This window comes from Gopherus evgoodei, chromosome 6, assembly GCF_007399415.2.
Source record: "Gopherus evgoodei ecotype Sinaloan lineage chromosome 6, rGopEvg1_v1.p, whole genome shotgun sequence".
In the NCBI taxonomy this organism is placed as follows: Eukaryota; Metazoa; Chordata; order Testudines; family Testudinidae; genus Gopherus; species Gopherus evgoodei.
Genome location: NC_044327.1, coordinates 51,901,434 through 51,925,553, shown reverse-complemented (window position 1 = coordinate 51,925,553; position 24,120 = coordinate 51,901,434). Strand labels below are relative to the sequence as shown.

General features: G+C 42.1%; 1 protein-coding gene across 8 annotated transcripts in view; it reads left to right on the top strand.

Moving 5' to 3' along the window:
- Positions 1-351: 351 nt before the first annotated feature.
- The window catches only part of SEMA4D (semaphorin 4D), a 154,738-nt gene continuing 130,969 nt past the window's right edge, over positions 352-24,120 (top strand). For 3 of the 8 annotated variants that reach the window (XM_030568011.1, XM_030568012.1, XM_030568010.1), the window contains exon 1: positions 352-647. The gene's annotated coding sequence lies outside the window, so the exon portion shown is untranslated. Of the gene's footprint in view, positions 648-677; positions 750-1,529; positions 1,798-24,120 lie in introns of those variants that run through there. The other 5 variants (XM_030568013.1, XM_030568003.1, XM_030568005.1 and 2 more) reach the window with 5 other exon arrangements.

Below are 24,120 nucleotides of genomic sequence, written 5' to 3'. Positions count from 1 at the left end.
AGCCAGATAAATTGGCACACAAATGAGAAATAACGTGTTACAAATGAAAAACCCTCCGCTCTGGACGTTTCCATTTCCAGCCCTGGTATTTTGAAGAGAAAGGTCTTCCTCTCCCCCAGTGCTTACAGGTACCAGCAGCAGTGTATGGAAATGCAGCATGGTTTCTGTGGACAAACACGTCTGAATCCCTCCCGCCCCGGATTTGCAGCTAACACTCCATCATCGTTTTGAGGCAGCGTTTGCAAGTGCTCTCCCCTCCCCCAGCCCGGGGCTGGCAGGTTTTTCTGTGCCTACTTCCCCGAGCCATTGACCAAAATCTCCCTCTGAAAACAACTATCAAAATCTTCCTCGCTTGTCACAGCTTGAGCCCGGGCTGCCTCCAGCTCCCCTCCCTCCAAGTCACAACCCCCAGCATCCCCTCCCCCTGGAGCTGCTCTCGGCAGGGCAACAAGCCCTCAGGCTGCTGCCTTGAGCTCCCTCCTCCTCCCCCTCCAGCAGCAGCCGCCATACTGCGGGGCAACCCAAACTTGTTACACACTGGCACCAACTCCTCCTCCTGCTGCTGCCCCCTGTTGCAGGCGCCTCGGCAGCTGCACGCAGAGCAGCGGGAGGCGGCCCTGGGAAGCGGAGGAGTTGCAGCCTTGCAGGTAGGAGCTTTAGCCAGTGCTCGTTGCACGCCGACGGCTGTCTGGCCGAGCTCTTTGCAGCGCCGGGGAGACGCGGAGCAGCCGCCGCCGCCTGCGGGCTGAGTGAGTGGCCTCTGCGGTTCCAGGATTTGGGTTGGGGTCTGTGCCGCGGAGCGCCGGCCGGCCCAGGGTTGCGTGGCGGGGGTTGGCTGTCTGGAGGCCCGCAGGGAATTGTCTCGGGTTGCCGGGGCGGGGAGGCTGGCAGCATCTGTGCGCAGCGCCGGGGGACGGTGGGTGGCTGGGAATTGGTGGCTCGCGGGTGGGGGGAAGGGACCGTGCGTTTGTTGCTTCACAGGTAGCATTTTGCAGCGCGGCTCCGGTTCTCCCTGGACTCGGCGTTTCCCCACCACCCTTCCCACTAAAGCAGCCGCCGCTTCCCTCCCTGCTGTTGCCTAAGCAAGCGCTCGCACGGCCAGCCGCCCCAGCCTGGCGGAGGGGTGAGATAGTGGGGTGACCGCCCCCGCCGTGCCTCGCCCGGTGCTTAGTCCGCGCCGCGTGTGAACACGCGCACCTGCCCTGAGAGGGGAACCTGTGTCGAAACGAGCCCCCCAGAAGCCTGCAGACAAACCACACCCGCTTTGTTCCAGTCCCTGTTTCGTGTGAAGAGGCAGGTTTTCTGCTTGTGTTTCACGGTCACAAGGGGAGAGCGGGGAAAGTGCCGATCCTCCCTGGGGTTACTTTCCCCCCATCGGATTGTGCAGCAGCTTAAAGGAGGGGCTGGGAGGGAATGAAGGAAAGGCCTAGGCGCGGCTGTTTGCTCCAGCTGTGACAAACTGAACGTAGGAGCGCTGGAGAAAAATGAAATAAACAGAGCGCTTTAAGCTCTTATCAAACCCATTGCAAAACTACTGCCTTGGCGTGAGATGCTTTGGAAGAGACGCCTCCCGTCTATCCTTGACAGCGTTATCAGCGTTTCCCCTTCCAGCCCTGTTTGCATTCGCTGGCTTGTTGTGCCCCTTGCTCCACCCCTGCAGTCCAAATCTGTTTCTCTCTCTCACCAGCTCCACTCCTGCTGCCCAGCGAAAAGGAGAGGCTGCTCGTTTGGCTTCATGAGGGCAGGGCATAGTTTAACCTCGCACTGGGAGTCCTATCCTCAGGCAGTTCGGGTGGGGTAAAGTAATACGTTTTGTGTTGTGTTGATCTTCTGGTCACAACCATATTATTTGGTTTTGTTTTTTTGAGGACGCTGTTGGTCTGTGCTGCACCTGTTGTAGCAGTTTGGCTGTGCTGAGTTGAACCTCTTGGTGTGTTGCCAGTATCAACATGTAAAGGATATTTGAGCTGACTGCTTGGTTTTGGTAAATACAAATGAGACATTTTCAGTGAACAGGGAAGTGGCTTGTTTACCTCTAATCAAAAGGTGTAGGTTACTTGGCACTGAACTTGTGATATCTTGGTGTTTAAGTCAGCACTTCTGTTTAAAATCTCGTTCTTATATGAAACAGAAATCAAGCCTGTATTTGATGCTTAATGTTTGGAAACTGCATATGTCTTCAAAGAACCACTCTGTATTCTTTTATGTCTCAGCTGTTGTAAGATTTTTATATCAACTTTTTGCAGAGGTTACAAAAGATGCATGAAATGACATCAGAGTGTCTTGTCAATTCTTATTTGCCCTCAGGCTAATTATAAATGAAAATCTGTGCTGTCAGTCTAAGGTATATGCTATTTAGTCATGTGTTCTGAGGTTTAGACACCATGCAATCTCCAGTGCGTAATTCTTTTGCATCAAGATAATGCAGTGATCATAAATTTCAATTGTGCATACTTCAGCTTAGATCTAATGTGCTGATATTAATATGTAATGCATCCTGTGGGGGAGGACTGTACTTGCCCTAGCACGCAGATGGATTATGTCAGTGGTTCTCAACCAGAGATCCGGGGCCCACTGGGGGGCTGCGAGCTGGTTTCAGGGGGTCTGCCCAGCAGAGCTGGCATTAGACTTGTTGGGGACCAGGGCAGAAAGCCGAAGCCCCACCGCCTGGGACAGTGTAGACATATCCTTAGTGTCTAGCAGAGGTGAAAAGCTCATTCTTTGTGAAAGGAGCCATTTTCCTTTCTGCCCAGGTGAAATAACTATTATGGCTTTAGTTCTTAAAAAACACTCTTCTAAACTTATCTTTTGACTGTTTACAGATTTCTGCAACCATGTTTTGGAGCAAATCCTTAACCACTCTGGTAAATCTGAGCAAACAAACTTTGCATAGCCTATGTCCACACTACAGCTTTAAATCGATATTAGTAAAATCGATTTTATGCGTCCACACTAGGGCACATTACTTCGGTGGTGTGCGTCCATGGTCCCAGGGTACCATCGATTTCCAGAGCGGTGCACTCTGGGTAGCTCAGTAAAAGAATAGGACCAATAACTTCTATATCCGTCCACACTAACCCTAAATCGATTTAGTAATATCAATTTTAGGGTTACTCCTTTCGTTTAGCTGGAGTACAGAAATCGATTTTAAGACCCCTTAAAATCGATTTTAAGTGCCTTGTAGTGTGGACGGTTACAGCATTAAATTGATTTAACGCTGTTTAAATCGATTTAACACTGTAGTGTGGACCTGGCCATAGGCTTGCCCTGTGAGAGCCAGAATTCTCCGGTTCAGGCAAAGAAGCTCAACAGCCACTACTGAGGTCCTAGCTTATTCAACACCTGTTTGTCCCCCTCCCCCCAGTGAGGCATTCTGACCAGACAATGTGTAGTGGCGAATTGATTTAGTGCTTTCCTTCAAATCTTCCAATGCATTGCTGCAGGTATAGGAATCAGAGTGCACTCCTCTGATACCTGCAGGCAGTTCAGAGTACCTCTCTGTAGATTAGTAATCTGCTAATCCCACAAAGTGGAACCCACTGTGTTTAGGGTCCTCCTTTGATGTAGGAGATGTGGCAGGGGCACAGTTTTGCCATTGAAGTTGTCATAAACAGATAGTTAAGGGTTAATAGAACAGGAGTACTTCATGTCTCTTTTGACTGTAAAGGGTTAACAAGTTCAGTGAGCCTGGCTGTCACCTGACCAGAGGACCAATCAGGGGACAGGATACTTTCAGATCTTGAGGGAGGGAAGGTTTTTGTGTGTGCTGTTAGTTTTTGGTGGTTGTTCTCTCTGGGTTCTGAGAGTGACCAGACGTGCAACCAGGTTTCTCTCTAATCTCCCTGATACAGGTTCTTATAGATTCAAAATAGTAAGTACTAGGTGATAAGGCGAGTTAGGTTTATGTTTTGTTTTCTTTATTTGCAAATGTGTATTTTGCTGGGAGGAGTTCAAATGAGTATTTTGCTGAAAGGATTTTACTTTGTACTTGTATACTTAGGCTGGGAGGGTATTCCCAGTGCCTATAGCTGAAAGACCCTGTAACATATTCCATCTTTACAAAGAGAATTTTTACTGTTTTTTTTTCTTTAATTAAAAGCTTTTCTTGTTTAAGAACCTGATTGGTTTTTTTTTATTCTGGTGAGACCCCAGGGGACTGGGTCTGGATTCACCAGGGAATTGGTGGGGAGAAAGGAGGGAAGTGGGGGAAAGAGGTTAATTTTCTCTCTGAGTTAGGATTACTTTCTCTTTCAGAGAGAGTCTGAGAGGGGAAGAGAGAAGGAGGGGGGAAGGTGAATTTTCCTCTTTGTTTTAAGATTCAAGGAGTTTGAATCACAGTGATCTTCCAGGGTAACCCAGGGAGGGGAAGCCTGGGAGAGACAATGGTGAGGGAAAGCGTTTACTTTCCTTGTGTTAAGATCCAGAGGGTCTGGGTCTTGGGGGTCTCCGGGCAAGGTTTTGAGGGGACCAGAGTGTACCAGGCACTAGAATTCCAGGTTGGTGGCAGCGCTACAAGTACTAAGCTGGTAATTGAGCTTAGAGGAATTCATGCTGGTACCCCATATTTTGGACGCTAAGGTTCAGAGTGGGGAATTATACCATGACAGAAGTGCTACAAGGGGTTTCTGCTGTTGCCGTAGTTGGTTTGTTCTCATTCAAAGTCCTCTCTACTAGGGATGTAAATATCATTTTAAAAAAGTGAATCGGTTAAATGATTCAAATTATATTGTTGAACCGGTTAACCGTGGTCATTCTGGCGGGCCAGTGCCGGGAGGCAGGGGCTGAGGGTCTGCTGGCCTGGCACGGCTGGGGCTAGGGTCCTGCCTGCCCACCGCAGATGAGACTGGGGGCCTGGCTACCTGCCCAGCTGTGGCTGTGGCTGCTTCGGCTCAAACGGGACTGGGGTCCCACCTGCCCAGTGTGGACAGGGTCCTGCTGGCTCAGCTGAGGCTGCTCTGGCTGGCCCCATGGAACCGGCCTGCCACCAGGGTAAATGGATAAGGTCCAGTTAATGGTAAGCCTAATGCTTATCATTTAACCTTTTACATCCCTACTCTCTACACTGCATTTACTAACCATGTTTCCAGTTCTGTAACTGCATTCACACAGGTGGATCTCTGTGCAGAATAATGCTTATGTCAGTGGTTTTCATGCAGGGGCAGCAGGGATATGCTTGCACAGACACAGCTGGAAAATCAGGCCTTAAGTTGAATTTGTGTTGACTTTGCCAAATTGTTTCAGTTAAAAAAAACTAACCAAACAAAAAAACTTCGCATTTAAAAAAAAATCAAAATGTTTTGTTTTGACAATTTTAAAATAAAATATTTTGATTTTTCAATTAAAGAAGACTGGTTTTAGGTTTCCTTCAATTTTATTTAAAATAATCTAATAAAGCTTCAAAACAAAACATTTAATTTCAGGTCAAACAAAACATTTCATTTTATCCAATGTTAAGAACTGCCAGCAAACAGAAAAATCAGTTATTCACACAGGTCTAGTTAGGTGTCAAATTGGGTGTTTAAAAGTTAACGCAAAATCAGTGTTTACTTTGGAAAATGGTGGCCTTGCTATAGAAAAAAGTAAATTGCTGAGTGAAACAGCAGAATGTAGTGTAAAGGTCAAGACTCCACTATTCTTTTGATTTTTATTTATTTATTTTTTTATGACGGGCCAGGAGTTGTGGAAGGAGAGGCCTAACAGGCCAAATGATCTAGGGGTCCCTGAGCCCAGTCTCTAGCCTGAGCCAGGATGTTTACTCTGCAATTGTATAGCCCCACAGCCTGAGACCTATGGCCTGTCAGCTGACATGGGCCAACTGCAAGTATCTTATTGCAGTGTAGACCTACCCTAAGGATTCAAGGGAAGATTTGCATGGAGACTTACTTTCATTTAGCCAACTCTGTTGCTGTTTTCTGTTTCCTGGTAATAGATGGGTCACTTCAAAAACGCTTAAGCAACTATTGTATTATACAGACATCTGTGAACAGTAATAATAGGCTGCATGAGTACAACTGCCCCCTGCCAAAGGAGAATGGCTTTTAACTTTTTCTGGGGCTTTTCATGGGCCCTGCCATAAAGACTACCCGGGAGTTGTATGAATCAGTGAATCCCCTGGATGCCCTGGCCCTGCAATTGCCGTTTCCCTAAGGAGCCCTCCCCAGTTGCCATAGCACAAACCTTTTTCCACTGGCTTTCTCTGTGTGAATCCTATGAGGGAAGACTATGGAAACATGGTCAGTAGGTACCAGCTGCATGGAGCCAGTTGGCCATGATGTGAGGTTGCAGCGGGCTGCATGTGCTCTCTTTTCAACTCTCTCACATACTTCCTGCACAATCCCTGTTTACTTGAACGTTTGTCGTAGTAAGATTTTTTGTCTTACTATAGTGAGGATTGCAAAGTAGAACACAGCTTGTATTTTGTTATCAATGTTAGTGAAAATGAGTTCTTTGAATTACATGCAGTGTTGAAATAGTCTACTTTTCTTAAAGCCAAGAGTTAATTACTGTAAGATCTAAGACATGCCGTACATAGTCTGCAGAAAGTGCTGTGTAAATCAACAGATATGCATTGACTCTAGGAAATACTTTAACCAAAGAGAGTCTTTTTCTTGTTTAGATCAATGAGAATGGTGCTGCCATAAGAGAATTACTCTGGAATATTATTTAACTTAGGGATGTAAATATTGGTTAAAAATATTGGTTAAAAAAATTAACCAGTTAAACGATTAAAATTATATCATTTCACTGGTTAATTGTTAACTGAGGTCACTCCGGTGGGCCAGGGGCTGCCGGCCAGGGCTGTGGTTCTGCCTGCCCGCTGCCGACGGGAATGGGGTTGGAGCCGCTCTGGTGTGGCTGTGGCTGGGGTCCCACCTGCCTGTCACAGATGGGGTCCCGCTGACCACCGGGGTTAACAGTTAAGGTCCAGTTAATGCTTACCAGTTAACCCTTTAAGCTTTTACAGCCCTGATTTAAATTCTATTCTATTCATAGATCTCTTATGATTTGTTTGTTGGCTTTAGAAAATAAGAAATTCCAAGGAGCAGTTGTTGTTATTGCTTTTTTGTCTAATGTAGGGAAATGAAATATTTTCTAATGAAAGAATACAGAGTATTTCAAATGTTCAAGGAAAATATCCTTTTTTCAACAGTATCTGTTGGGCAAAGGCATATTGAAATAAGAAGTGATAGTGACGGAGAGCTGTGTTTATCATAGTTGACTGACATAATTTATACACTGAGACTTAAATGTAGATCATTATAAGAGCCAAAATGTTCTGTGATTTACATGAGTCTAAAGGGGATTTTTCAAGGTACATGGTAACTTGTGTTATTTGTAAACTTACCAGGTTTTTTTTTTAGTTTTAAATTAAACCTTAATTACTTATTCATGTGACTGATTTCATATTTCATTATTCATTTTTAGAGAATGCAAAAAGTAGTAAATGCATAAGGTGATATATAATGATGAGATGGTGCTACAAAAGAAAGAGAGATGGATTTGTGTTCTATTTTGTTACTTTGTAGACTCATGGATTTTAAAGCCAGAAGAGACCACTGTGATCATGTACTCTGACCTCTTGTATAACACAGGCCATAGAACTTCCTCAAAATAATTCCTGGAGCAGATCTTTTAGAGACATCTGATCTTGATTTAAAAATTGGCAGTGTTGGAGAATCCACCTTGGTATGTAATGTTATGGTGTAATCAATTACTTTTACGTATTCTTACACATACACACACAATTCTATTTATGTTTCACATTCAGGTCTTCTCCATCTTAGAAAACTCTAGAAAGTTGTTTATGTTGAAAGTGTGTGTGTGGGGGGGAATCCCACTTATGCTTCTGCCAGCTTCAGCTGGACTGATAGGAGCACTAGTGTAGACAAGGTTCTGGTAACTTCCAGCATTTTTACCGCCATTATGGAGTCCTGTTTATATAAAAATCTCTACTATGGCTATCACCAGAAGAACTGTGCTGAGAGTGAATTGAATGTCTTTTTCTTAGTGTAAATAAGCACTGTAATGATTGGAGACTAGTGACATGACATCTCCAGAATAAAAGCAGAGTGGGGAATGGATTTTTAGTCAAATTGCTTACAACATGGTGGCCTTTGTTCTTAACACCTATTTAACTTCAGTGTCTGATTAATGTTTTGGAGAGAGTCTCTTAAAATTTCAAAGTTTATACCCCTTCTTTTAAGCTGTGCCATGGCACATTAAACGTGCTTTGAGACAACTGTAAACCCAAAGGAGACCAGACTTGGCATTTTTGATATTTCTGTGGGGAGTGGGAGAGAGAAGAAAATTAAAACTTAAAAAATCCTACCTCAAAACCCTGCTTTTCCAGCCTATAGAAGAAAGAATGGTCAGAAGCCTAGTTAAAAAAAGATCCTTTCTCACATGTAAGCATTCATGTCCATTTCTATACTTGTCATGACAAGTTCAGTGGAAACTTTTGAAACTTTTCAGACTTTTGAAAGTATCACTTTCACATTTTAGTCTACAGCAAAATTAATAACACCAAGTTAGCAAGCAAGAGGAGGACAGCGTCTCGCTCATACGCACACCCAGTCCTGCCCCGTGATCCAGATTTGGGCAGGCAGGCTCAGCCTGGCAGATTCAACTGTGGAGCAGCTTAGTGTGGGGTGGAAGGGTTCTGTATGGGGCAGTCTGGCTGTCGGCAGCTCGGCAGAGTGTCCAGGTGTGGAGGGGATCTGGATGCACAAGGGCTCATCGTGGGGTTCTGGGTGCAGGAGAAATGGGACTCTGCAGCGGGGTCCAGGTGAAGGTGGATGGGGTTTGGTGGGGAGGTCCGGATGCTGGGGGAGTGGGGTGTGGTGGGGTGGAGGTCCAGATTTGGGGAGCTCATCAGAGTGGACCAGGTGCAGGGGAGTTTGATTGTGAGGGGGCTCAGTAGTGGGTGATCTGGGTGCAGGGGGGGATCTGGATGAAGGGGGGTGGGCTCAGCAGGTGGGGCGGTCCAGATGCAAGGGGGCTCTTTATTCAGGGGGTGAGGCTCAGCGAGGTGGGAGTTTGGGTGCAGGAGGCTTGGAGGTGGGAGGATCTGGGTGTAGAGGGGCTGAGATTTGGCGGGGGAGTCTGGGTATGGTTAGTTGTAGATTTGCTCCTGGGCCAAAGGGGCCCATGTCCTGACGTGCTCCATCCTGCCCATGGGTGCTCCTGTCGGGGAGTGGGATTTGCCCAGATATGTCTGCCTGAGAATTGGGGTTGGGGTCCTGGGGCTTGCCCCACTCCGCCCAGCACTCCCACTGGGAAGCCTATGCCCCAACCCTGCTCCCTGGCAGGAGTGCTGGGGGAGGGGTGGGTGGGGACAGGCCCCCACTTGCTCTGGCCAGGGCCCCACAAAACAGTAATCTGCCTCTGGTATGTGGGGGGTGGTCCAGATGCACAGGGGTTGGGTGGACAGGGGAGCAGCTCCCCATACAGCAACCTCTTCCCTGTACCTGAAGAGCGATGGGGGCAAGAAGCAGACGGGGTGTGTGCGGAGCTTCCTGCAGCTGGGGAGATTTCTGGGTGAGGGTCTGACCCAGCTGCTCCTTGCAGGGGAAGACATTGTTTTGTTGTCCTCCCTTGCCCTCAGCCCAACCAGGACTAGCAGCTGAGCCCAGCACAGGGTAGGAGCTGCCAGCTGGGGTCTCCCAGCCTGGTCTCACCGTGGTGATTTGCCTCTCCTTTAGCTGCTCTGGGCACCCGAAAGTAGGCACCTGTGCTGCTGGAGAGGGGTGCCTGACTTTTCTTGGCCTCCCTTTGCTTCCCCATCATTTTCTGTGAGGAAGCAAAGAAATGTCTGGGGAACGTGAATTCTGCATGCACATAATGGTGCAGAATTCTTCCAGAGTAATTGGCTCTGCTGGTGAAGGCTTACACTTGCATTTCTCTATTTTTTCTGTCTGTAACCTGATAATTGTTGAATGCTTCATCCAACCAATTCCAAAATGTCAGGGGAAAGATCTAGATATCAGTGGACCACAATTCTGTTGATTTTAGGGAAAACTAAAAGTGGGAGCACATGAAGTCCCTCCCACCCAGTTCTTTAGCAAAACTGCAGCTTCAAGCACTTCTGCCATAATCTATAGATCTAACAACTGGCTTAATGCCTTCCAGCATAAAAATACTGCTCTTTCATCTCTGCCTATCCTCCCAATATAGTTTAACATGTTGACACCTGGAATGACTTATCTACCAGACAGAAAGTACTGTGGGGGTGGAGAATAGGGGCATGCATACAGCCCCAGCATGGGAGGCAAAATGAGGGACCTTGGTATAAGGGAGAGGGACCTACAGAACCTTTTGCATTGAGGGAAGGGGACATGCACACCTGGGGTTGGGGAGAGGGAAATGAAAGGCTGGGAGGATCCCCTGATGTGTACAATAACCTTGGCCTACAGAAGCTAGGAAATGCGTGACCCTGATGTAGGGGCAAGCTGCTCCCATAGAGGTCCCTGCTGGCAAAGTATGACACTGCAGCATTCCTTACCTCAATTTCCCTCTCCTAAATAGGTCTCTTAATCTCTCCTCACACCTGTCTGTGCTAGAGATTGGCTTAGCTCTCTGGCTAACTCCCAAACAAACATAACCTCTTCCAGCAAAGGTTCAAACTAAAAAAATCCAAACAGGTAAAAAAAGTTACTTTATTCCTTAGGCTTCTCCGCAACCCACCTTCCGGCTCCTCTTCCCATACCTGTCCTCCCAACCTACAAGTTGGTTCCCCTGAGTACCATTCACAGATGCTGGTTTAGGGCCTTCTGCGGGAATCTGCCCACTCCCAGACTGATCCGTCTCAGGTCTTTTATAAGCTATCACCACCCATCCCTCCTTAGTGGACTCTCTCAGTCTGGGAAGCAGCTAATTAATTATGACACAGGTCTGGCTGGCCCTATCTCCCTATAAAGGGCCAGTCACATGGCCATGATGTGAGGTTGCAGAGTTAGGCACCTAGGTTCCCTATACAATGCATGGGGAGAGAGAGGCATCTTAGACTGCAGTCCACAAAAGCCACCATGCTTGGTGATGAACCAATGGGAGATGCTGGTGAGAGAGCTCTGTCCTAAGCCCTGGAGATAAGTGCTTAAGCCTGGGCTGCAGAACTCTGTTTAGCAATCCAAAAATGCTGATCTGTCTCCTAGAGTCACGCTGTATAGGTTACTAAGTAGTTTCTTGGAGGAGTGAGATCCACATAAGTGGGGAGACAAGGAGGCGGTGAACGGGGACTGAACTTTGGGTCTCCCACCTCCCACATGGGTGCCCTAACCATTGCTCTGTAGAGTCTTTCTCTCTGCCCCAGTGACTCATAGACTCTAGGACTGGAAGGGACCTCGAGAGGTCATCGAGTCCAGTCCCCTGCCCTCATGGGAGGACCAAATACTGTCTAGACCATCCCTAATAGACTTTTATCTAACCTACTCTTAAATATCTCCAGAGATGGAGATTCCACAACTTCCCTAGGCAATCTATTCCAGTGTTTAACTACCCTGACAGTTAGGAACTTTTTCCTAATGTCCAACCTAAATCTCCCTTGCTGCAGTTTAAGCCCATTGCTTCTTGTTCTATCATTGGAGGCTAAGGTAAACAAGTTTTCTCTGTCCTCCTGTTGACACCCTTTTAAATACCTGAAAACTGCTATCATGTCCCCTCTCAGTCTTCTCTTTTCCAAACTAAACAAACCCAATTGTTTCAGCCTTCCTTCATAGGTCATGTTCTCAAGACCTTTAATCATTCTTGTTGCTCTTCTCTGGACCCTCTCCAATTTCTCCATATCTTTATTGAAATGCGGTGGCCAGAACTGGCACAATACTCCAGTTGAGGCCTAACCAGCGCAGAGTAAAGCAGAAGAATGGCTTCTCGTGTCTTGTTTACAACACACCTGTTAATGCATCCCAGGATGCTTTTTTTGCAACAGTATCACACTGTTGACTCATATTAAGCTTGTGGTCCACTATGACCTCTAGATCTCTTTCTGCCATATTCCTTCCTAGACAGTCTCTTCCCATTCTGTATGTGTGAAACTGATTGTTCCTTCCTAAGTGGAGCACTTTGCATTTATCTTTATTGAACTTCATCCAGTTTACCTCAGACCATTTCTCCAATTTGTCCAGATCATTTTGAATTTTGACTATTTTGTCTATTTCACTGTGGATAAATAAATATTTAAATGGTCAATGGGCCAGAAAGAGAGAGTGAAAGAGAATGCATCTTCTGCCCCAGAGTCCAGTCCCACTGGAGCAGTGGCTCTTTTACTATTGTATTTTTCCACAGCTGGGTCAAGCCTGAAGTTGTTGCAACTGCCTAGTCCCAAATAAATTGTGTGCACAGCAGTAGTTTGATGCTCCTGGGCACAGATGCTGCCTGATAGGTCTATGAATTCTCCTCTGCTTGTTGTGAGAGTCACAGAAGTAGCAGGGGAGAAAAAAACCCATGAAAAACATGATTAAAATAGGTAGGGAAAAATAAAAAGTATTTAAGGGCAGATCTCAACGTGCCTTCTGTTTTTGCATATACTGGTCACTTACATGCAGGTATTTTGTTTGCACAAATAATTGAATTTGCACAGGCAAAATCCAGTTGTGTATGACTTCTCTGAACAAATGGCGCTGTGTGAATTCTGATTCAGAGAAAGTGTGCATGCACAAGTGGAAGCTATATTTTTGAAAAATTGTCCCTATTATAATTCCCGTTGAAAGAGACTGAAAATGTTTTATAGCTGTTGGTGTGTTAGAATAACAATGCATGATGCAGCACAGGGGTTCAGAGATGTAAAAGGTCTTTGACAGATTTATATTTGCATTCTTTCCCTTTCTGGTTGTCGTGCATGGTTCTTTAGGACTAGAATTATAAAGGAGCTGGACTGGGACTTAGTTGATGTATCAGAGGTTATGTATGTTTATTATTTATGCATAATACATGGCTACATTCAGAGTGGTCTAAAAACCCCCAGCTTTGATATGCTGCAGAGTCATTTTTTACTTTAATTAGTCTAAAATAAAATAAGGGGACCTGTGCAAGAATACACAGTAAGTACATAAATCTGGAAATTGACCTTGTTATAGCATACTTTATTGTGACTTTCTCTGTGATGAGTCCTATTTTATGCTTATGGGCAGAAAAAAACAGTATGTAACACCATGTCTCAGTGCTAAGTATGAACTCTCCAAGTCATCTATATGTGGGTGAAGCTAGTTTTGTTCTTTGGGATTCTGATTCCTCATTCACAGGATCAACTGTAAATAATAATAATAATATAAAACCTAAAAGTGTTGCAATATTACAGTACTGCATATTACAGTATTCATATTTATACATATTCATAGGAATGCATGGTAACGTGCTCCTACATCTTTTGCATAAGTGTTCTAATTTGTTCAAATCCCATTTGTTTTAATCATACTGTAGTGATTTAAAGAAGGCTCTTAGTTCACCACAAGCAATAACATGCCTGAAATCCTAAAACAAATCTGGATAAGATGACACTCTGCTCCCTGACCTGATACTTGATTACTAAACAAAACATGATGTAGCAAAATAAGAATGGTTGTTGATTTATATTTTTGAACCCCTATTTTCTCCCCAAAACCATTTGCTAATTTGCCTTTCCAGGAAAATGTAATAAAATCAGCTTATAAGGTTTCAGATGGATCATTTTTTATAGTGAAGCTGGAGCAGCAGCAGGAGTGTTTAAATAGGGTTTATATTTCCCAATAACTGGATTGGAGAAACAAGCATCTTTTAGTTTGTTAAAGTATAATAGTTTCATGATCAGTAAGGTACATCTTTTAAAAAATCTCTACCTATGTAACAGATAACTTATTTATAAATTCTGAAGAATTTCTTCATGAAAATAGACTAGTCAGTTTCTAGTGAGTTCACCTTCAGATTCTCATGCTCTAAGAGCAATCAGTCAATATAGATAAACCCAAATAATGTTAAAATGGATGTTGACAAACTATTGGAAGGCTGACTTGCTATCAAAATGGAAAAAGATACTGCTTTGCTCTCTGAATAAATAGAAACCCTGGAAAGCTCTAAGGTTTAGTAAATTACATTTTTTTTAAATTGAATGAGTAACTAAAACAATAAAGAAGTAAAATAGCATTGATAGTGCATTTCAATGTAGAATAACCATATGGCTTTCATCTGCAATTCATTCACACTTCAGAGGAAGTAAAAATATTATAACATTGCATAGAAAGTTAAATATAACTAACTGAAAGTTTATATATGTGTGTGTATATTTGGATTAAAATGGTAAACACCTTTTAAAATCAATACAAATATTGTCTGTGACTATTACTGGCCAGATGCTGAAGCAGATGGGTATTAAATTACAGCACAGTGATGTTTAGGGACTTCAGCAGAGTGCATCACTTCAAAGGCAACTTTAAACAAGTTTTTATGTGACATACACTAAGAAATTACCTCTAGTATTGGCAGTCTGCTGGCAAATAAAGTTATGTTATGGTGCAGATAGAAACTTCATTTGAAAGTCTAATCTTTACATTCTTCAACTGAAGAACAATGTCAAATTCATCGTTTGTTTGTGCTAAATGTCAGGTGTCTGCTTAACTACATCTTGGCTTGGATTGGAAGTATGTGAGTGTGGTTGGTTCCTAGTGTACTGTATACTGTGGATGAATGATGGACATGGGTACGGCGGAACTTTCAAGCTCTTCCTTTGCATCACTGTTGGCGAGGCCAGGCTTGTTTGCTTCTGTAGCTAAGTTCTTGCTTCATAGGAGGCCCTTTCGGTACTTTCTTCTGTGGTCGCTATTTTGGAGCCAGATGTTGATTAAATCTGTCTTTTTTTGGCTAGAGCTAGTTGAAAATTTTGGACAAAAAAAGGGACATATTCTTCACAATAAATTCTGTGAAAATTTCATTTTATTTTCTGATTGTGACCCAGGACTCTTTTTGTCCAACTGGCAGAAGGCATGGGGGAAGGCACAGATTTTATAGAGATCTCCTTGATCAAAATATGTGCACAATAATTCACCAAAGGGTGCATGTGAGGTCTCTACTGAGAGCCAATAGCCCGCTGGTTGTCATAATCATTACAAAATGTATGGATGGATAATATTTAAGGAATTATGTATCTATACTGGAAATTATGTTTTCAAAGCCTTGGCATTAAGACAGGTAAACGGGGTGATATGACTCAGACTGGTTCTTTCCAGGCAGTAGATGCTTTTCTCCTTGGGTGGGCATTGTGTATTGTCCGTGTAACAATATAGGTCAGTTTGTATTTGGAGCCAAAATGCTCATTAAGAGATTGTGAAATAGGTAATAGGTAATAATTGGAGATATACCAGTCTCCTAGAACTGGAAGGGACCTCGAAAGATCATCGAGTCCAGCCTCCTGCCTTCACTAGCAGGACCAGTTTTTGCCCTAGATCCCAAAGTGGCCCCCTCAAGGATTGAACTCACAACCCTGGGTTTAGCAGGCCGCATGCTCAAACCACTGAGCTAGAAATGTACAGGAAGAAATAAAAGTGTGAGGGGATCCAATTTATGAATGAAGACAACAGATTGACTGGGGTACCTCTCCTCCCATACACCAACAGTCTTTCCACTGAAGACGTAAAGGACAGAGTGACTTGTCTCACAAATGGAAGATCACAGCCAAGCCTGGCTTATCTTGTGCTGTAAGGATTTTGAGTGGGCTTTTGCTCTGTAAGACCTTGCAGTAATTAACATGCATTCTAGGATTACTTACTTATGTTTTATATGTAACCCATTTTATTTCCAGTACTTCTACTTGCTTTTTACTAGAATCTCTACTTTATCAAATAAACTTTTTCTTGTTTTACTGTAAACATCGTTAATTGCAGCGTGTTAAGGGGAGCTGGGATTCTGAGGTGTAACAGGTAAGGCTGAAGGATACTGTTCCTTTGGGAGCAGGACTCTGTAAATACTGAGTGTCCTGAGACTGGAACAGGGCCTGGACTGTCAGGGGGATGCCTGGAGGGCTCGGGGGTTTCAGCGGCCCTGTCATACAGTGGAGCCTGCGTAGGCTGAGCTCAGAGCTTGAGTTGCCTGCGGCCACTGAAGTTGGGGAGCTGACGCCACGGCAGGCCAGACAACGCTGCCTCACGCTAAGCACAGGTGGCAGGTGCCCCCTGGGAAGCGTCGCACTGACTATCTCTGGCCCTCAGCAATTGTGAGCTAATCTTCATCCCTTCTTTGAGGATCTGAAAACTTTCTTTGGGCCAGGACATTTTTGTCAAAAGTGGGATTAGGCTATTTTAATGTCTATTATCTTCATAGTATCATATAATTTCTAGCTTCTCGCAGGAAAGACTGTTGAATCTCCCCTTTTTATATCAACTATTTTCTGTGTGTCACAAATGTAGCAGTATGTTGTCTGGATTAGCAATATTTTAACTTTTCAGTAGGACTTCCTATAGTTGTCACTCATCCTAGATTTGTGTTTCAGCCTTTCTCCGTATATGTTGCCTTAACTCCAATGCTCCTTCTCCACTTGCATCTTTTCTGACTTCTTACAGTTTTCTAACTTTACCTATATCTCTTCTGATGGTTCACTTCTTTCTGACTTGCATTCTCCCATTCTCCTGAAAAGAATGGTGTAGGAGGGAAGGCCCTAGGCTCTTACTAGCCTAATTTTAATAAATCGTCAACTTGCCAATAAGGGTTGCCGCTCTTGTTTTGTCCAGTTCATCCAGATTTGCATGTTGTGGAAGAAAACAATTAAGAACATAAACAAGGACGAGGTGGACAGTTGGAGTTCTTTGCCAGTATAGATATACTAATATACTGAACCAGTAAGTGCCTCTAGAATTTATGCAGTGTATACTGGCAAAACTGTATGCACTTTAGGAGTTTTTGGTGGCATAGCTATGTCAGTCACAAATCACATCTCATTGCACACCTGACCAATATTACTATGCCAGCAAATAATTATAGTGTAGAGCTGGACAAAGTTAAATAGCTTTGGTTCACAGGCCTCTGCTTACAGTCTTCAATATATGTTTGATGACAGAAGTCACTTGACTCTGCCAGTTTAACCCTTTGGCCCCTGAGAGCAGGGCAATTGTTTCTCTGTGCTAGTATTAAGTATTTGGTTTCCAAATACTCCACGGGGAATACTTGTTAAAAGAAGAAAAACACTCCTTTGGAATCAAATAAAAGAAAATTCTTGGGAATAAGTATTGTATCTTCAGACTTTGATAACATCTAAATGTTTGTGTCAAATTTAACTTGACATTGTCCCTTTAAGTGGTTTTATTAAAATCTTGGCATCCTAAGGATCTGCAAGAAATTCTTAAAAAATGAAATACATAGCATATTGCAGTTAAATGTTTCACTTTGTTTCAATTTTGAAGTATAGTTTCATTTGTGATGTAAAGGAATAAGTATTGTGAGCTGCTTAAGTAGTCTCTTAGATTGACTTCACCAAGTCAGCCTTGTGTTTCATTGTGGGCAGTTTTAGATCCTGATCCTGCAAACAGTTGTCAGGTAAGGTAGTTCTATTGAAATCAAGTGGAGTTATTCCCGTGTATAAATTTGACACATGCTCAGCTATCTTGCTAAATTGGGATCTTAGCATTACCAAAATGTGGCAAATGTACCATATTGATTATGTGGAGATAGATTAGAGTCTACGAGTATGCATAGCTTGCTTGAATTTGTAACCAACATTGCAAGAAGATTTGTGTTTTTTGTTTTGATAAAGCCTGGTAAGAATGGTCCTATTTTTATTGCGGCAAAGCTTGTAGGAACAGATTGGAAGATTGTGCATAGCTCCACACTGCATACATTAATAGACATTGGCTTGATCCTACAAGTGCGGGCAGATCTCTGCACTACTCTGAGCCTGCTGACCTACCCACTGCATGGATTATCTTGCAGGATTGAGGCCTAAGGCAAGGTCGTTGCTGTGATTTCGCCAATGGAATTTGCTCCGGAGGCAGGTGAAATAATCCCCAAAAGGATGGGACAGAAGAATGGGTATGAAATGGGTGGAGAGAGAGAAGATTCATTATGACACAGGAATCTGTTAACTACTTTAATGTACCTTGGTAGGAATGCCACGTGGCCTTCTCTTGATAAGAGAGAGAGAGAAGGGGGGGGGGGGAGAGAAGGAGTAGGTTGCACAAATCCCCAGGAGGCAAAATTATACATTCCTGTCTCCCCACAGTAGTTGCACAACTACTCAGGGTTTGCTAAGATTCATGCATATGTATTATCTTTTCCTTTACTTAGCTGTAACTGGAGAACCCACTTATCAGAAACTTAACCCTCCTGTACCGCAGAAATGTAGATGTGGTGAAAATGAAAACATTTTGTAAAAACTGAAGTGATCATTAGGTGAATAGACTAAATAGCTCTGCTAATTAGAACTGTCCCTAGTTTTTGTTTTAAATAAGATAGTAACGGGTACTTTATTTTTCACGAGTATTTTCACTAGCTTCAGGAGAAGAAAGTACATATTTCTCCTGACGCTTTTTTAACTTCAGTCAATATTAAGCCTATTTTCAGCCACAGTCAAGGGAACAGTGCATGTATTCACCTCTGTGTATATATAGACTCATCCAAATAAATCTCTTAAAAATGAGAGGAAGGAGGAATCCTTGGTCCCACTGAAGTCCATATGAGTTTACCACTCAGTTAATGGGACCAGGATTTTATTGAGAATGTCAACAGAATTATTAGTGATAGTCAGCAAGAATGACAAGTGGATGAAGTGGGACTGTCTCCTAAACTGCAGTGAGGTAGAGAAGATAGTGGTGTTTTCATTTCTTATGCACATATATTTACTTTGGGGGAATATTGTGTTGGATACATAGGAAAATGGAAGTCCTTCTAACTATAAAGCCAGTCAGTATTAAACATTCTCAATTCGATGATACTGATATCTCACTTCACATGTGGTTGAATTTTTCTATCTAGATTCATTTTTAGAAGGCTCTCCCTGCACCTGTGCTTTTTAAATGGGCCTCTTATGTACGTAGCTTGATCACACAACTGATCATACATGTTGATATTTAGGAACTCCTCATTCTCTGCTTTTGAAATGACAGACCCAGGGGGGAAAGTAATCACTTTTCAATGAACGTCTCCTGTTCTTTAATTCAATTGTTGGCTTTTATGAGCTTTATAGCCTTCTGGTTTTATGGCTGCCTGTATTTCCTTTCAAAGTCTTGCCATATCATCTGAAATACAATGCAAGTTATTCTTCTTACTGTATTTTGACAGTTGTTTTGTTCTGAGATTATGAAATAATTAGCATCTAATTGGTTTTATACTCACTGATTTCTGTTTAATATGAACAAAAACAGAAGTCACATTTACAAGATGGGAACTGTATTCTGGAAAGCAATGACTATGAACATAGGTGTAATGTTAGATAGGTGTAGATAACTAGGCTTGATGGAATTCAATTTTTACTTTTTTATAATTTTGATGGATAATATCGATGTTTATTTAAGCATTTTTTTCTATTTTTATAGATCAAAAGTTTCATAGATGTGGAAAATTAAAGGAGGGGTCAGACAATAATTAATGAACAGTAGGTATTGATATTCAAAAAAGTTAAAGCTTTATAACTGTTAAAATGCAAATTGTCAACATCATGTGAAAATGTACAAAGTAAATATCCTTAAAATATGATACGCTCTCAAGCAGCTTTTTTTGTACTTTGTAAATTTCAGTTATTATCTATAGAAATATTTTTTTTGAGTTTGTGTGTGTATGATTAAATGGATGTTTACCAGCATTTATGATAAAAATCTATTCCTTCCAAGTCTGATAACCAGTTGAAACAGGAGCTTCTGTAGCTAAAAGAGCAAATGACCCTTGGATAGGTAAGCAGGAAAATACCGAATAGAAGTAGAGAGTGATGTTGCCTCTGAAGATAATATAGTCAGACCATTACTGGAATACTGTGTCTCTTTTTGGTTTCTACATTTCAAAAAGGATGTTGACAAATTGAAAAGGGTTCAGAGAAGAGCTACAGGTCTAATTCAAGGTATGGAAAGCACGCCTTTACATCAAGAAACTAAAGAAACTTATTCTCTTTAGTTTATCCAAGAGAAAACTAAAAGGTGATTTGATCATGGTCTGTAAGTACCTACATGTGAAAGAGATGCACTTTAATCTAGCAGATGAATGCATAAGAAGATCCAGTGGATGGAAATGGAAGCTTGACAAATTCATATCAGAAATAAGGTGGTGATTTTTAACAGTAAAGATAATTAACTATTGGAACAAGTTACCTAGGGACTTGGAAGTCATCTGAAGTATTTAAATCAAGACAGGATATCTTTCGGATGTGCGCTAGGTCAAACTGAAATTATGGGCTTGATGCAAGATGTTATTGGGCTGAGGTTCTCTGGCCTGTATATGAGGGTGGTCAAACTAGTCTACCATAATGGTCTCTCCTTCCCTTAAAATCTGTGACTATTTTACCTTGTTTTTTTCTATGTAAACCCAGAACATTAAGCTGGAACCACGGAGAAGTTCAAGTATAGGGAACTTTCTGCTGTATATAGTTCAGATCTGTAGATAGAAAGCTTGCATGTATTTTAGTGTCCCTTTTCCATAAAAAAAGCCCCTAATTTAAAACTCTTAAGATGTATTTCCTGCTACTCAGGCAAGCATAATGTGATGAACTAGGAGTCCGATTCTTATATCAGTTATGCCTGGAGTTAATCCCCTTTTTAAAGTGGAGTTACTCTTGATTTGTACTGGTATCCCAGAGCTCAGAATCAGGGCCAAAGACTCATGTCTCCTGCAGCAGAGTTTGGAGAAAATAGCTATTCCCATTTTTGAATAGCTGTTTTTTAATATTAAAATTTTTAGTTTCTTTCCAACCTATGGGTCAACAGTTTCCCTATTATGAAAGTGACATTTTAAAAAGTTTTGAGTAAAGAGAGAGGATCTGTTGCTGCCCTGGAAAACGACAGTGGGCCTCCCTGCTAATCCACAGGTTGTAATGAGGTTTTTGCAAGTTTAAGAAAAGTATCTCAAGGAAGGGGGAGGGGAGGAAGGGAGAGTAGAGAAGCCTTCAGAATAAACGCATATCTGAGAATCAACGGCCTTAAGTAACTCAGAATGAAATTTTGCTCTCAGTGTTCTCATGCAACTCTCATTTGTTTTCATTTGCAATTGAATCTGAGGGCAGAATTTGTCATAGGTTAGCAGTTGAAGAAGCCTCTGAATTTGAAGACTATTCAATCCCTAAAAAAAAAGAAAATCTCTCTGCTGGAATAGCTTTTTTGGCTTTATGCTATGAGATGCTCTTGTATGAGATGGTCTTTCTGGGTATCTGATCTATTTTAATGTGGTAGTAAAGTCATTTATTTTAAGACTAGAAGGGAAAATTAGATCTGTGTGACCACTTATGTAACACTGATCACAGACTTTCATCCAGTTACTTCTATTGAGCCCAGTAACTTGTGTTTGATTAATGCATATATTCCAGAAAGGCATCTAGTCTTGATGTGAAGACATTAAGAGATAGAGAATCCACCTCTTCCCTTGTTAGTTTGTTCCAAAAGTTATAATTGTCATAAAGGGAAAATATTGCCTGAAATATGCTTACCATCATTTCATTGATTCCTTAAGGAGGTGGAAGAGCTGGAATGGATTGTTCCTCTTGAACATAGATGCCAAGGTTTATGCCAAAGTATAGCGTGTAGAACTGGAAAAAATCTTGCCTACTCTAACTTGTGGATTAGAGGCCAAATTGACTTTTTTCTATGATTGTTTATCTTGTGAATAGCATAGAAGACAGAACTGGGCAAATAACTGAAAACAGTTTAGTGAGCTATTTTGCCAGCTAGCTTTTGTGCCTTCTGTACCTCCTGAAATTAAAAAATTTCTCAGTATTTCAGGGGACTGAAATCTCTCTGTTTGCATGCTTACTCTATTCAAAAATCCAATTTTGTGGTAGTAGTGCCTCTGTTGAGCCCCATATATTACTTGATTGAGTTCAGGACTGTGAGCTGGAGATTCCTAGTTCTATTCCCATCTCTGTTAGGGTCACAAGTTTTAGCATAAAGTGAAATCTGAAGAAATAAAATACTTCACTTAAAATTTCCAAAACTGCTATGTAGGTAGATATAGATGGGAAAACTGAGATGCCAGAAATTAAGGGTCAGATTTCTGAAAGTGTTGGTTAGTTCTGGCTGTTTTCAGTTTTTAGGTGCCCAATTTAGATAACGAGGCTTGATTTCAGAGGTGCTCAGCACTCCAGTTAAGTGGAAGCAGCTCAGCACCTCTGAAAATCTGGCCCTGAAGCATTCTTGATGACCAAGCTATTCTACATTTTGAACTCTTCCAGAATTTTGATTTCCATCCCACGTTCTGTTCTATCGTTAGCTTCGACAGCACTCATTAAAAAAGTGTGCAAGTTTCTCTGCCCTCCTCCTAAGGAAAAATCATCTGTTTGCTCTTTAGGATTTTAATCTGTACAATTTAAATGATCTTTCACTAAGTATATTATAAAATCTCTGATTATACAGTCAAATTAATAATTTTTAGAGTAAAACATTAAGTTCGGTGTGTTTTACCTTGCACCCGACCCCCTCATGCATGTCTCTGCATGTGTCTCCATTGTTCTTTCATGTTCTTGTTCAGCGGTTTCTCAAACTTTTGTACTGATGACTCCTTTCACATTGCAAGCCTCTGTGTATGACCCTCCCTTTTAAATTAAAAACACTTCTTTACATATTTAATACCATTATAAATGCTGGAGGAGAAGCAAGGTTTGAGGTGGAGGCTACAGCTAGCGGACCCCCCCCTATGTAATAACCTAGTGACCCCCTGAGGTGTCCCGACCCCCAGTTTGAGGACTCCTGCTCTTGTTGAATTGGCTGCTTGGGCTACATCGCATGCTCCTAAGAGGTGTACTAATGTTACCGAGTACTGAAATAAGGCTGTAAATCTCTAGCAAAAATCTCTAAGAGTATGTGGGACAAGAATTTTTTTTTTTTTTTTTTAATCTTAAGGTAACATGTTATATTGCTTTGATTCCAGAAAGGTGAATGGCTACAGATTTCAGCACTTAGGTGGAAAAATGCAAATAATTTTGTACCGCTGTGTTAATTTCAACAGGCCATGCTCTGAGAATAAATTTATGAGGCTGTTTGTGCTCTTGTGTTCATGAATGCTGTCAGATGGCTAGTGCTCACAGTGAAAAACAGCAGCTTTATTGTCTCATGGCTACCATTGCATATAAAGGCAGAAAACTGAGCTAAAACCAAGTGATGAAGTTTCCTTTAATTAAAACAACTTTTTTGGTTAATTTTGAATGGCTTTTATTTCTTCGTCATATTTATTTTATATAATTGAGGAATGCTACCAGCTGGTAGTCTATTTATTTATAAAAACATACAAGCATATTTCCTTATAAAGTGGAGCTTGGACTTCATGGAGATGTTTAAAACTTCTTTTTTTAAATTATGTTACAAGTTTAATATTAAGTAGGCTGCAAAAAAAAAGGTGCAAATCTGCAACGCCACCCCAGGAGAGATCACCAGCTTCTAGACCTGTGTGTGCTGGTTGTTCAGTTGATATGGACAGCTGGATAATGGAGGGTCAAATAAATGGGGTTCTACTGTACATGTATTAATAGACTTTGTCAATAAAAAAAGTGCCAGGATGTTCTTAAATTATGTGGCATAAGGTACAGTCCTGCAAACTCACATATGTACCTGGAGTATCAGTGGGGTTACTCGCATGAGTAAAATTACTTGTGTGTATTGGCAGGATCAGGAAGTGTAATCTGAATAATCAGATAATTCATAGTATTTAAACATCATAGTTCATTAATTCCAGTTTATCTCTATGTAAAGATTTTTTTTTTCTTTAGAGACTCTGGAATGATTATGGACTTGACTGTAATACTCTGTCTACCTCGCTGGCAGGAAGACAAAATAAATGTACTATAAAGCCTGAATTCAAACCACTCAAAAATCCTGTTTCTAGTATGGTCATGTACGTCAGAAGTCTGTTTGAGGAACGGGGAAGAGCAGAAAAGCAGCTGCGGAGGTGGGAAGATCAGTAGTTTGAGCATTTATTTTTCAGCCACTTGCAGGATAGAAAATATGCTGGTGATTCTTAATATATATCACATAACAGATC